Below are 12,571 nucleotides of genomic sequence, written 5' to 3'. Positions count from 1 at the left end.
GCGCGGGTGGAGGGCGCTCCCGGCTGACTAGGCTTTTCTTGTCTCCCTCCCTCAGATCTGTCGCTTCTGCAAGAGGACCTGCCGGAAGACGCGGACGGATGTGAGTGCGGCCTGGGCCGGACAGGCGGTGGGACGGGACGGCAGGGCGACCGAGGACGCGCCACTGTTAGGGAGCGGGCCGGGGGGCGGCTGCTGAGTAGGTCCCCGCGGTCATCCCCCGTCGCCAGGCCCTGATCGCCCGCTGCCCTGGCCAGAGTTCCGGCCGTGCGGCTGGGGGGGGTGAATCCCCGGGGCGGCGGCGACGGGAGGGGGGAAACGGGCTTTTGCTCCCCGGGGTGCGGCTCGCGAGCCCCACCCCACCCGTCGCCGGGAGGAAGGAAGAGGCCACGGACGGCGGGAGGTGTGTGCTGCTCGGTGGCTGGGGCCGCCGGTCCCACCCCGCCTGTTCGCAGCCCCATCGCGTGGACGCTGTTGTTGGCTACGCGGTGACTCCAGCCCGGCGGCCCTGAGGACAGGTCCCGGCCGCCGCCCACCCTCCTCAGGGTGCCGGGAACCGCAGGCGCCATCGCGCGCCCGCTGAAACCGCCGCGCCACCACCGTGCTTGGGTGGACATGCGGGGATGACCGTTCTTGTTTTCAACGGAGACTCAAGATTTTAAAATCTTTCAAGTCTCATAGTGACCCTGTAGGATAGGGTAGAACTGCCCATAGTTTTCGTGGCTGAGCCTCTGTGGCAGCAGACAGCCAGGCTTCTCTTTCGTGCACTGGCTCTAGAGGCAACCCAGTACTTAAAGCACCGCCCCACCAGTGCCCGTGGGTGGATCCCGCCAGCCTGCATTTGTCCTCATAACTTTCCGCGCCCAGATTCCCCCAAACCCTTTTGATTTAAGGCTGAAAGATACAGACCATAGCAATTAGTAGGTGCCTGGAGTGCATTTTTCTAGTACAACTGTTAGGAAATCATGCGTACTCGTTAAATAGTAAAATTGCACCTTCCCTTTGAGAAGTTGCAGTTTTAGAAGAGTTGTTTCTTGAAAGAAAAAAACCTCTCAACATTGTTTCCAGAATAACATAAAAAAGTGAAATACTTCTTTTCATATTTAGTCAGGAATTATTTCATTTGTTCTCCAAGCAGCAGATGGTTGTGGGTTGATGAGCAAAAGACTAAAACAGAATTAACGAAGTTAGGTAAAGAAGTCACAAATTACTGTTTTGTTTATGATTTAATGTATCTGTAGTTTTCTATATGTTAATATTATAATTTCTTTTATAATTAATACTACTATATTTACTTTCAGTTCATACTAATGGTCGCACAATAGTGAACACTAAGACATCAAAGTTTGGAAATAATTTTAGAAATGCTTTTTATGCAAAATGTGTTGGTTTTGCCATGACAGTCTTTAAAGAGGCCAAGGACTTGCTCTGAGTTGAGGAATAACCCATGCAGAGTTTGTGGACAGTCTGGGGAACAGCCTGGTTGACGCTGGGATTAACTAGCTGAAAGCCTATGCTAGCAATTCAGAGGTTTAAAATTATTGTTGTTAGATGCCCTCAGGTCAACTCTGACACATAGCAACCCAGTGAACAATAGAGCTGAACCTTGCACTGTCATGTACCATCCTCACAAACTGTCTTGCTCAAAGACCATTGCTGTAGTCACTTGTCTCTGTCCATTTGTTGAGAATCTTCTCTTTCTCTGACCCTCCACCTTTCTAAGCATGAGGTCTTTTCCCAAGGACTGCACTCTCCTGACAACATGCCCAGAGTATGTTAGATGAAATTTCACCATCCTTGCTTCTAAGGAACAACCTGGTTACACTTCTTCCAAGGCAGACTTGTTTGTTTTGGCATTCCGGCACTTTAGCACTATAACAGAAAGGTCTCAGTTCTTTACCTGCCATCCTTCTTCATTGTCCACACAGGAAGTCTCGGAAAAGACAATTCCTGTTAGACAATATTCATGTTCATGTTAGTCTTTAGAGTGACTTTATTTTCCCTGTGCACCAGGTTTTCTGATTTCTTGATTGCTGTTACTCTGAGTGTTAATTTTGAATCCAAGTAAAATTAAATCATTGGCAACTTCAATCTTTTCTCTATCTACTTACTTTGATGTTGCCTATTGGTTCTAGGGTGAGGATTTTTATTTTCTTTTTTCTTTTTTTTTTTTTTTTTTTTTGTGTGTGTACTGTCGAATATTGTCCCTCCTTCTCCAGCAGAGCATCTGGTGGGTTTGAACCGTGTATCTCTGGGATTGCAGTACAGCTTCTTGCCACTAGGCCACCAGCGCTCCCCTGGATTTTTATTTTCTTGATGTTTAGATGTTTTTGCAGAAACGTTTCAAGTCCTCTTCACATTCAGCAGGCAAAGCTGTACTATCCATAATGCACATTGTTGATGTGTTTTCCTCCAATTCTGATGCTACATTATTTTCCTAGAGTTCAACTTCTCAAATGATTGTTCAATACAGATTGAGTAGGCATGGAGAAAGATACAACCCCGAAACAAATCAGAGGTGCCTGAGATTTGAAATGACAGTTTTAAAAATCTTTAGCATTATTTAATGCATGTGCTTTTATTGGAATTAAGCTTAACTCTTCAATTTCTTTAGTGCAGTAAGGAGAATTTACAGTTTAGGAAGATTCCTTACGTTTTGGTGGTGTTGTTTTTTTTCAATGTAAATGAACAGCATCTAGGCCTATCTTTTTTGGTAAGTCTGAAGTTTTTTTTAAAAAACAACTTTATTAAGTAATAATAAAGTAAAAGGCAGCTTTTCTGTTTATTTCAGTTGTTCTAGGGTCGCTATAAGTCGTACTTGACTCAATGGCACATAACAAGTCATTTAGCTTCTTACTACTTTAAAATATTTAAGGTAGTTGTTGACTTCACTAGGGTGATAGAGTTCTTGACGTTAGGTCCCCAGCCAGCAGTCACTGCCTCTGCTACTTAGCCACCACTGTTGTTTCTGCAGAGGCTTCGGTATCCCATATGTGAGCAGGCTTCAACAGAGCTCCAGCCTAAAGTAGATCATGAGGACAGACATGGTGATCTGCCTCTGAGGAATCAGCTGATAAAAACTTTAGGACCATCACTGTCCTGTCACTTTGTACATAGGGTTGTTAGTTTAGGGCAAATAACAACATTGATTATTTTTTTTTTTTTTTTAGGTATCTTAAAGTATAAAAACTAGATAACGGATTATATCACTTCTAGCTGAAAAGTAGAAGGACAGTAAAAGAAAGAAAGATCCTCCACCAGGTGCAGTGACTGCTGCAGTAGGCTTGAGTGTGTCAGAGATGGTCACGATGGGACAGGGTTCAGATCTTTTGTTCATAGAGTAGCAGTGAGACTTATTCAGGTTAATAGCACCTACAACAACAGTAGCAAAACAGCTGTATAAGAGCTTCTTGTATGTAGACTCAAGACTTTGTAAATAAAAATTCATTCAACAAGTACTTATGCATCTCTGGAGCAGAAATAACTGAGCATTCATTTCTTTTTCTGGAAGCTAAGGTTCATCTGATCCAGGCCGTGGTCTTTACAATTACTTGCTATGCATCAGAGAGCTGGACAATGACTAGGGATGATAGAGTTGATACCTTTGAGTTTTGGTGCTGGAGAAGAGTATTGAATATACCATGGACTGCTAGGAGAACAAACAAGTTCGTTCTAGAGAGGGTGAAGCCAGGCTGGCTGGTCCTAGGAGGCAAGGATTCTGATGCTCCATCTGACATACTTTGGACATGTTGCAAGGCAGGATCAGTCCTTGGAGAGGGGCAGTGCAGGAGAGGAAGACCCTTGATGAGATGGATTGATTTAGTCACTGGGGTAATGGGGATAGGTGTGTCAGAGACAATGAAATTGGCACAGGATAAAGCAGGCTTTAGGGCTGTTGTATGAAGGGTCACTATGAGTTACGACTCGATGGCACATAGCAACATTTCTTTTCAGCTAAATTGTTCATTTATTTTCCATTAGTTCCTCACTAAGAGGTTAAGATGTCTCATTTCTTCCTCAGCCCACAATCTGGAGGGGAAGACATACTTGCAAAGAATTCGATTATGATTTATTCTTGAGCTCTAAGGCTTATGCTCAGTCCTGGGAATAAAGCAATAAATAAGAATGTTCACAATCATGGACTGACTTGAGCTGCCTTGTTTCAATCTTTAGGTGCATTCACTTAACCTCTCTAGGTCAAAGTTTTGTCACTCGTTAAATAGAGATGCAAAAGCAAGGCAACTATGAGATATCATCTCACCCCAATAAGACTAGCAAAATTTAACAGAACAGCAAACAAATGCTGGTGAGGTTGTGGATAGACTGGAACCCTTATTCACTGTTAGTGGAAGTATAGAATGGTGCAATCACTGTGAAAAGCGGTGTGGCACTTTCTCAAAAAGTTCCAAATAGAGATACCATTGGACCCAGCAATTCCATTACTGGGAATATACCCCAAAGAGATCATAACTGACATCCAAGCAGATATATGCACATCCATGTTTATCGTGACTTTGTTCAAAATAGCAAGGAGTTGGAAACAACCTAAGTGCCCATCAACAAACAATTGGATAGAGAAGCTGTTGTATATTCACACAATGGAATACTACGCTGCATTGAAAAAAACAAGGAACTCGTGCAATATTATTCAAAATGGGTGACTCTGGAGGGCATTATGCTGAGTGAGTATCTCAGTCACAAAAGGACTAATACTGCATGATGCCACTGTTGTAAAACAGGACTGACCTTGGGGTTGTGGGGAGACTGAGAAAGATGGGTTGAAAATGTATACTGCATTGAAACAGATGAGGGAGAAAACTGTTTCTAAAGGATATGTGATTAGATATTTTTGTCATGAAAGGAGTCAAGAGCAAAGGCTGCACAGTGGAGTGGACCTGGGGCTGGGTTTGTAAAACAATGAAAAAATTTTTCTTTTACTTTTCCAAGAGGGTAGTGTATTAGGCGGGAGGGTTGGGAGGGAAATAAGTGCAACAATGAATGAATGGAAATCCCAAGTCTGTAAATTTTCACTGAAATTAATAATACATTTTTAAAAAAAATTTCTTAATCTTTTCCAATGCAGTGTTCATTATTTATTCCCTCTTTTCTTAGTTTCCCCCATTCACCGTATTAGTTCATGTTCTATAACAGTGGCAGTATGTGGTATTTGTCCTTTTGTGACTGGGATATTTCACTCAGCATAATGTTCTCCAGGGTCACCCATGTTGTGTATTTTATAAGTTCCTTGTTTTTCAGAGCTCCATAGTATTTTATTGTGTGAATATACCACAGCTGCTCTGTCCATTCGTTTGTTGGTGGGCACTTGGGTTGCTTCTAGCTCTTTGTTATTGTGAACAACAGAGCAGTAAACATGGGTGTGGTGTGCATCTATCTGTTTGGGTGACAGCTCTGGTTTCTTTAGGATATATTCTCGGTGGTGGAATTGCTGGGTCAAATGGTATTTCTATTTCCAACTTTTTGAGAAAGTGCCAAACTTCCTTCCATAGCGATTGTACCATTTTACACTCTCATCCGTGGTAAATAAGGGTTCTATTTTCTCCATAATCTTGCCAGCATTTGTTGTTTGCTGCTCTTTTGAATTTTCCTATTGTTACTGGGGTGACATGGTATCTCATAGTTATTTTGATTTACATCTCTCTTCAAGCTAAAGATTTTGACATCCTTTGGTGAAGTGTCTATTCATGTCCTGTGCCCATTTTGTGATTGGATCATTTAGCCAGTATTAACCACAACAGCCTGGTGAGCATGTCCAGAGCTATGTCTTTTAGAACATGTTAGTTGGTATTTCATCAATTCTTGGGGCCTTGTTTTTTTGGCCAATTTCTTCAGTATTGCTGGCATTTATTCCTTTATTATCATTGATTCTTGGTGATATACTGTTTCCTGAAATGATTCTGTATCAGCCAGTTCTTTTTGATATAGTGATTCTGTGTATTCTTTCTATCTTCTTTTGATATTTCTTAGGTCATTCAAGATTTTGCCCCTAGCATCCTTCAGTGTTTTAACTTGAGGCTTGAATTTGTTCCTCAGTTCTTTCAGCTTAAGAAATGCTGAGTCAGTTCTTCATTTTTTATTTTCTAACTCCAGCTCTTTGCACAGTTCATTATAATACTTTGTTTTCTCGAACTGCCCTTTGAAATCTTCTCTTCAACTCTTTATTTCTTCACTGTTTTACAAAAGTTTATTTTTAAATATACAACAGACTCCAAGAAAACTCTTCATTTTAATTATAGATGGCAACAGATGTTCTAAGAGAGAATCCAGAGGTTATAAAAAGGAATGGAAGTATAGGTTCATCATTGCCTCAGTCTTATTTTTTTGCCAGATTTCTTAATTCCATCTGGGGCTAGGAGACCTGTGTCCGCGGCCCTTGCTTTTCGCTCCTGGAGTTTCTTTGGTTCTTTTTGTTTCTGCTTGAAAGCCTTATCTTCCTCATCCATCTCCTTGGGCTGCTTGGGCTATTTCGGGGGCTGCTTCTTAACACCTTCATGGCCAGACATGGTGCCAGCTGTCCTCTCTTCAACTCTTTTATTTTTGCATTTCTTCCCTTTGTTTTGGCTTCTTGGATTCTAGTGCAATTTTCAGTCTCTTCTAACATCCAGTTAAGTCTTCTTTCTCCCATGTCTCTGTAATGACCTTTTGCTATTTTCATGGATGATATTCTTGATGTTACCTCACAAAACCCTCAACCCTGTTCTTGAGAGGATTTTCAAATTCAAATGTGATAGACTCAAGGTCGTATTTTTGTGCTTATGGCTTTATCTTAAATTTCTTCAGCTTCACACCTTACTGGCCTGCCTCTTGTTTAGCTAAAAGTGGAGTCTCCAGGTTATTCCAGTTCATGGCTTGAAATATTACTAAGGGTTATAGAGTGAGGTTCTGCCAGTCTGTCTTGGGCCAGTCATCCTTGTCTTTTTTAAGAGTTTGAGTTTTGTTCCACATTTTTTCTTCCATTCTATCTGGATCCTCAGAATAGTCATCAGTAGTAACAGGACATAGTCTTCTCCTGGTTTCAGGGTCATGGGCATTTAAGGTCATATGATTTGTCAAGCCTCTGAACTATGATTTTTTTTTTCTTTCTTTACTCTTTGCTCTGGAGAGAGCAATGAGTAGTTGCATCATAGATGTCCACTCCCAAAGTTTTAAGATCCCAGCTGCTACTACTTCCCAAGTAGAAGGTAGAACAGTATCACTGTGTTCTGCCCATTGATATTGGTGTCTTCTGAGACCATGGTCCTAGGCTCCCAGGCCCAGCAATGCTTTTGCTTGCAATGTTTAATACAACTACATGGTTTTCATAATTGGTTTTGGGTTTATGGGTTATTCAGTATAATTTGATAGTTTATTTGTTCTGAGAACTCTCCAAAAATGTTCTCATATAAATTAGTGATAATTACTTCACATGCTATCTTGGCTTAGACATAGGAACTCTTAAGGCAGTGGAGGAATCGTCTATGTACTATGTTGGGGTTGGGTTTTTTCCCTCTGTATAAATGAGCCATCCTGTCTGTACCTGTGCTTAGCTTCCTCTTCTATTTCTCCACCTATAACATCAGTCCTTTTTTGAGAGACATGGAGGAAGTCATGAGAATACTTCAAAGAAATCTCAAGTGTCATTTTATCTATAAATACAGAAACTGTAGTCAGTAGGTATGCACTTTGAAACAATCTCTGAACAGGAAATCCACGGCTGTGGTAAGGAATTTACTAATTCATGAAAGTTTTACCCACCTTGACCTGTTTGACTGGAATGCCACACATCTGAGAAGACACTTAATTCACTTTATTCTTAATTGGACTGGTTACCACATTAACAGAAAACTGAAACCAAGCCAAACCAAACTGACTACTGTATAGTCAGTTCCAACCTACTTTTTGAGTCTTTTGTTGCCATCATTTCCTTTTTTTCTTCTAACAGAACAAAGGCTTCTTAAAAAATAAATAAAAAGAGAACCCACAGATTGAGAGGAAACATTGGCAGTATGTCACATGACGTGTGACAAGGGATTTAGCTCTAAGATTTATCAAAAACTTCAAACACCTCAAAAAGAAAAAGGCAAACCAATTAAGAAATGGGTAGAGGACCTAAAAATATCTGTCTCCAAAGAAGACAAACATATGAAGAAACACTCCAGATTGTTATTATTGTGTACTGTAGAGTTGGAGCCCACCCATAGCTGATCCTCTGGTGGGTACAGTGGTATAAGCCTGACTTCAGGCATAGCTGGAACTGGGCCACATCAGCACCACTAGTGCCTGGAAGGAGGTTCATTGCCTGATTCCCTGGAGGATTTCCTGGAGGTTAGGAGAAAAAGAGGGAAATGGCATCTTTCTTGTCACCTTGCTGCTGGTGTTGGCATTCTTGCAGTCCTGGGTTCCTGCCCTGATCAGATTTGCTTTGCAAACGTTCAAAATGACTGCTCTCCCACAGTTCATCACTCTGTCTCCTTGTATGAAGTTTTCATTCCATTTCTTCCTTCCGTCAGTGTTTGAGCTACTTCATAGCAGCCTTATTCTTTACAGGAAAGGATGGTGAGACTTCTTCTCACATACTTTGAACATGTTATTAGGAGAGGCCAGTCCTTGGAGTAGACATGATACATGGAAAAGTAGATGGTCAACGAAGGAGTGGAGGATCCTCAGAAATGTACTGACACAGTGACTGCAGCAGTCGGCAGTTACAGGGATTGGCAGGTTCTAATCTGTTGTACATGGTCACTCTGAGTTGAGATTTCCTTGACAGCACCTACAACACAATTTCCTTTGAATCTCAGGGTTCTAAGGTTAATGTCTCTATAATTATCTTTGTGTTCTTTTGTCTGTTGTCTGGGCTTCTGTTTGTCTAGTTTGTCATCTTTACGTAAACTTGCATACATTGTTCTTCATTTCTTTTTCTCTGAGGTGGACGTTGATGTACTCATAGTAATAAAACAGAAAATTTAATATCGATGTAATGCTATTGTATAATACATATGGTTATATAATCACATTCTGCCATTTGTCTAGTAGTGCCCTCTGTGTCCAGTTGTCACGTAGCAGATCCTGACTCTTGGCACTCCCACACATTATACCAGAACTTAGAGGCTCCATAGCATTTCCAGTAGCTGGTTTTTCTGAAGTAGACAGCTAGGCCTATCTTCTAAGGTACTGCTCAGGGACTTGAACCTTCAGTGTGTGGTTACCAGCCCTGCTCATTATAACCATTTGCCTAACCAAGAAATGTCAGTATCTTATACACCAAAGCCCATTGTTGTAGAGTTGATGCTCACTCACAGTGACCCTGTAAATCTTTACAAAATAGACTATGTCATCTTTGTCCTGCAGAGTAGACGCGATTTGAACCAACAGCTTTTGTTAAGTTAGAGTCTCTTAAGTTGGAATGACTTCCCAGCCTTTAGCTTCATGAGAAATGTTCTCTGTATGACACACTTTATGCTTGGCTCCTCACGTAGACTGGCCTGGACATTAGAACCCACCCAGCAGAACAGCCACACAAAGGTCTGGTGATATGCTTCCTTAAAAATTACAGTTAAGGAAACCCAGCAGAGCAGTTCTGCTTTACAACACTTGTTGTTAGATGCCATCCAGTCAGCTGTGACTCATAGTGAGCCTTTTCTTACCCTGTGCCATCCTCACCATATCTGATATGCTTGAGCCCACTGCTACAGTCACTGTCATTCCATTTTGTTAAAGGTCTTCCTCTCTTTCTCTGGCTCTCTACCTTTTCTAAGGACTGGCCTTCTCCTGACAACATGCTCAAACTGTGTAATATGAAGTTTCACTATCCTTGCCTCTAAGAAACAACCTGATTAACCTTCCTCCAAGATAGATTTATTTGTTTTTTTAATAGTCCGTAGTATATCCATTGCTGTCCTCCAACACCACAACTCAAAGGCATCCATTCTTCTGCCATCTTTATTCACTGTCCACCTTTCAGATGCATAGGAAGTATTTGAAAAGACCATGGCTTGGATTAGGTGCTCCTTACTCTTTAAACTGACATCATTGCTCTTTAGCACTTTGGAGAAGTCTTTGAAAGCAGATTTTCCCAGTGACGCATTAGACTGTCATAAGTCAAAACCAACTTTCATAATGGCTGTATCTTGAGGAGTTAATGTCCGTCTACCTTCTGTTTGATTTTGTAAGATATAAGGGCTTGGGAATGAAAAAAGAGACTATAAAAGTTTGTTGGGGCCTAAGTTGTAGCAAAAAGAAAATTAAAAGTACAGCAGACTACCAGGTTTTTCACTAGAACGAAGGATCAAATAGACAACAGTGGATTTGTTTCAGTTTTATAATATATATACTTTACATAGAATTTTGTTACTTGAAAGTGATGGCTTGTGTTTTTAAAAAGTTCAAGTACTCTAATTATAGAGATGTAGGATATCTTTAGTCAGGTAAGAGGATTTTGGGAAAGATAATAGTATTTTTTAAAAAATTAGAAAAGCAAATTGATGTTAGTTGATTATATGAATGCTATACCCCAACCCTCAGGCCTGATTTAAGTAGTTTTTTTCAAACATTCTTCTAAATGGTACAGCACTGGTCTGTGTGTTGCTGTACAGAGGTAACTCGTGGTTGCTGTGATGCTAAACACTGTGACACTGATGTGCCAAATGCAATAATGGTTACCCATGGTGGACAGTGTTCGGTGGAGTTTCCCGATTAAAACAAGCTTGGAAACAGGAGTGGGATCCACTTCCAAAATGGCTTGCCTCTGGAAACTCTGTGAACATGGAGAAATGACCAACGTTATACAAGTGTTCAGGTCTTTAATTCATAAGGTCGCTATGAGTTGTCTATGACTCAACGGCACTTAATAATAACAATACCCAACTAAATAAATTACTTAAAATTTTCTAAACGTGCTAATTTTCCTTGATTCCATATCTTTGCCTTTCTCTTCTTAGATGCCCTCCTTCTACTCTCTTTCCTAAATCTGTTTCCTGCTTTGCAAACTCCAGTGTATCTTTCAGGAATCAGACTTTTAAAATCTTTAGCTCAGAAAGACAGAATTTAGAAGCATTAATCATAGCATTGTTTTGTACATGAATGTTCTCTGTACCATAAATTAAACTAAAACAACACTAAGCTAGAGTTACTGATAAAAAAACTACACGAAAAGTTTACACACACTTGTGTGCATTCTAATGAAATAAATTTGGAAAACAGTGGTCTGGAAATGGACTAGAAGAGATCTTTATTTGTTCACGTTCCCTAAAGAGTGATCCAGCTGTTGTTGTTAGGTGCCAACAAGTCAAGTGTCAATTCCTGGCACACTGGAGCCCGCTGCAGAAGTAACTGTGTCAATCCACTTGATTGAGGGTCTTCCTCTCCTTCACCAACCCTCCACCATTCCAAGCATCATGTCTTTCTCCAAGGAATAGCCCCTCCTAGCAACATGCCCGAAGTTTGTGAGGCAAATCCTCATCATCTTTGACTACAAAGAACACTCTGGCTGTATCCTTTCCAAGACATTTGTACTCTTGGCTGTCCATGCATTCAACGCTCATCTCCAACACCACAGCTCAAAGGCGTCAATTCTTCTGTCATCCTTATTCATTGTCCAGCTCTCAGATGTGTAGAAAGTGATCAGAAAGATCGTGGCTTGAATCACACGCACCTTAGTCCTCAAACTGACATAACTACTCCTCAGTAATTTGGAGAGGTCCCTAACTGCACACTTTCTTAGTCAAGCATTATATCTCCTGATTTCCTTACTGCTGGTACTAATGATGGTAATTAGTGGGTCCAGGTAAGATGAAGTTGGTCACAGATTCAATCGCTCCATCTTTCATGATGTTGCCCATCAGTCCAGTGGTATTCTTGACATTGAGATCCGGTTGTATTCTTTGATCCTCTACAACAGGTACTTCAAGTTCTCCTCACTTTGAGCAAGCAAGGTTGTGTCATCTTCAGGTTATTGATGAGTCTTCCTCCAATCCTGATGCCATATTCCTCTCCACAGAATACAGCTTCTTGAATAATTTGCTCAGCATACAGATTAAATAGGTATGGAGATAGAATACAACACTGACCCACTCACTTCCTAATTTTAAACCATGTATAGTGTTCCCTTGCTCTGTTTCCACAGCAGCCTCCTCGTCTATGTATAGGTTTCACATGAGCACACTTAAGTCTATGCCAAGAAATTTGAAAGATAGCTAGCTGTCTGGCCAGCAGAAAAGAAGTCCACATTTGTTCCCATTCCTAAGAAAGGTGATCCAAAAGAATGTGGAAACTATCAAAAAATGTCATTAATATCACATATACAAGCAAAATACTGCTGAAGATCACTCAGAAATGGCTAGAAGAGTATATAGATCGGGAACTGCTCGAAGTTCAAGCAGGACTTGAGCACCACAACAAGATAAAGGTAAAAAATCCAATAGAAAAATGGGCACAGGATATGAACAGGCACTTCACCGAAGACGACATTCAGATGGCTAACAAGCACATGAAGAAATGCTCAAAGTCCCTATCCCTAAGAGAGATGCAAATTAAAACAACTATGATATATCATCTCACCCCAGTCAGAATAGCAAAATTT

This window comes from Elephantulus edwardii, unplaced genomic scaffold, assembly GCF_000299155.1.
Source record: "Elephantulus edwardii isolate Elephantulus edwardi_28Jun2011 unplaced genomic scaffold, EleEdw1.0 scaffold00097, whole genome shotgun sequence".
Taxonomy (NCBI): Eukaryota; Metazoa; Chordata; class Mammalia; order Macroscelidea; family Macroscelididae; genus Elephantulus; species Elephantulus edwardii.
The sequence above is the reverse complement of the archived record's forward strand: the minus strand, read 5'-3'. Positions refer to the sequence as shown.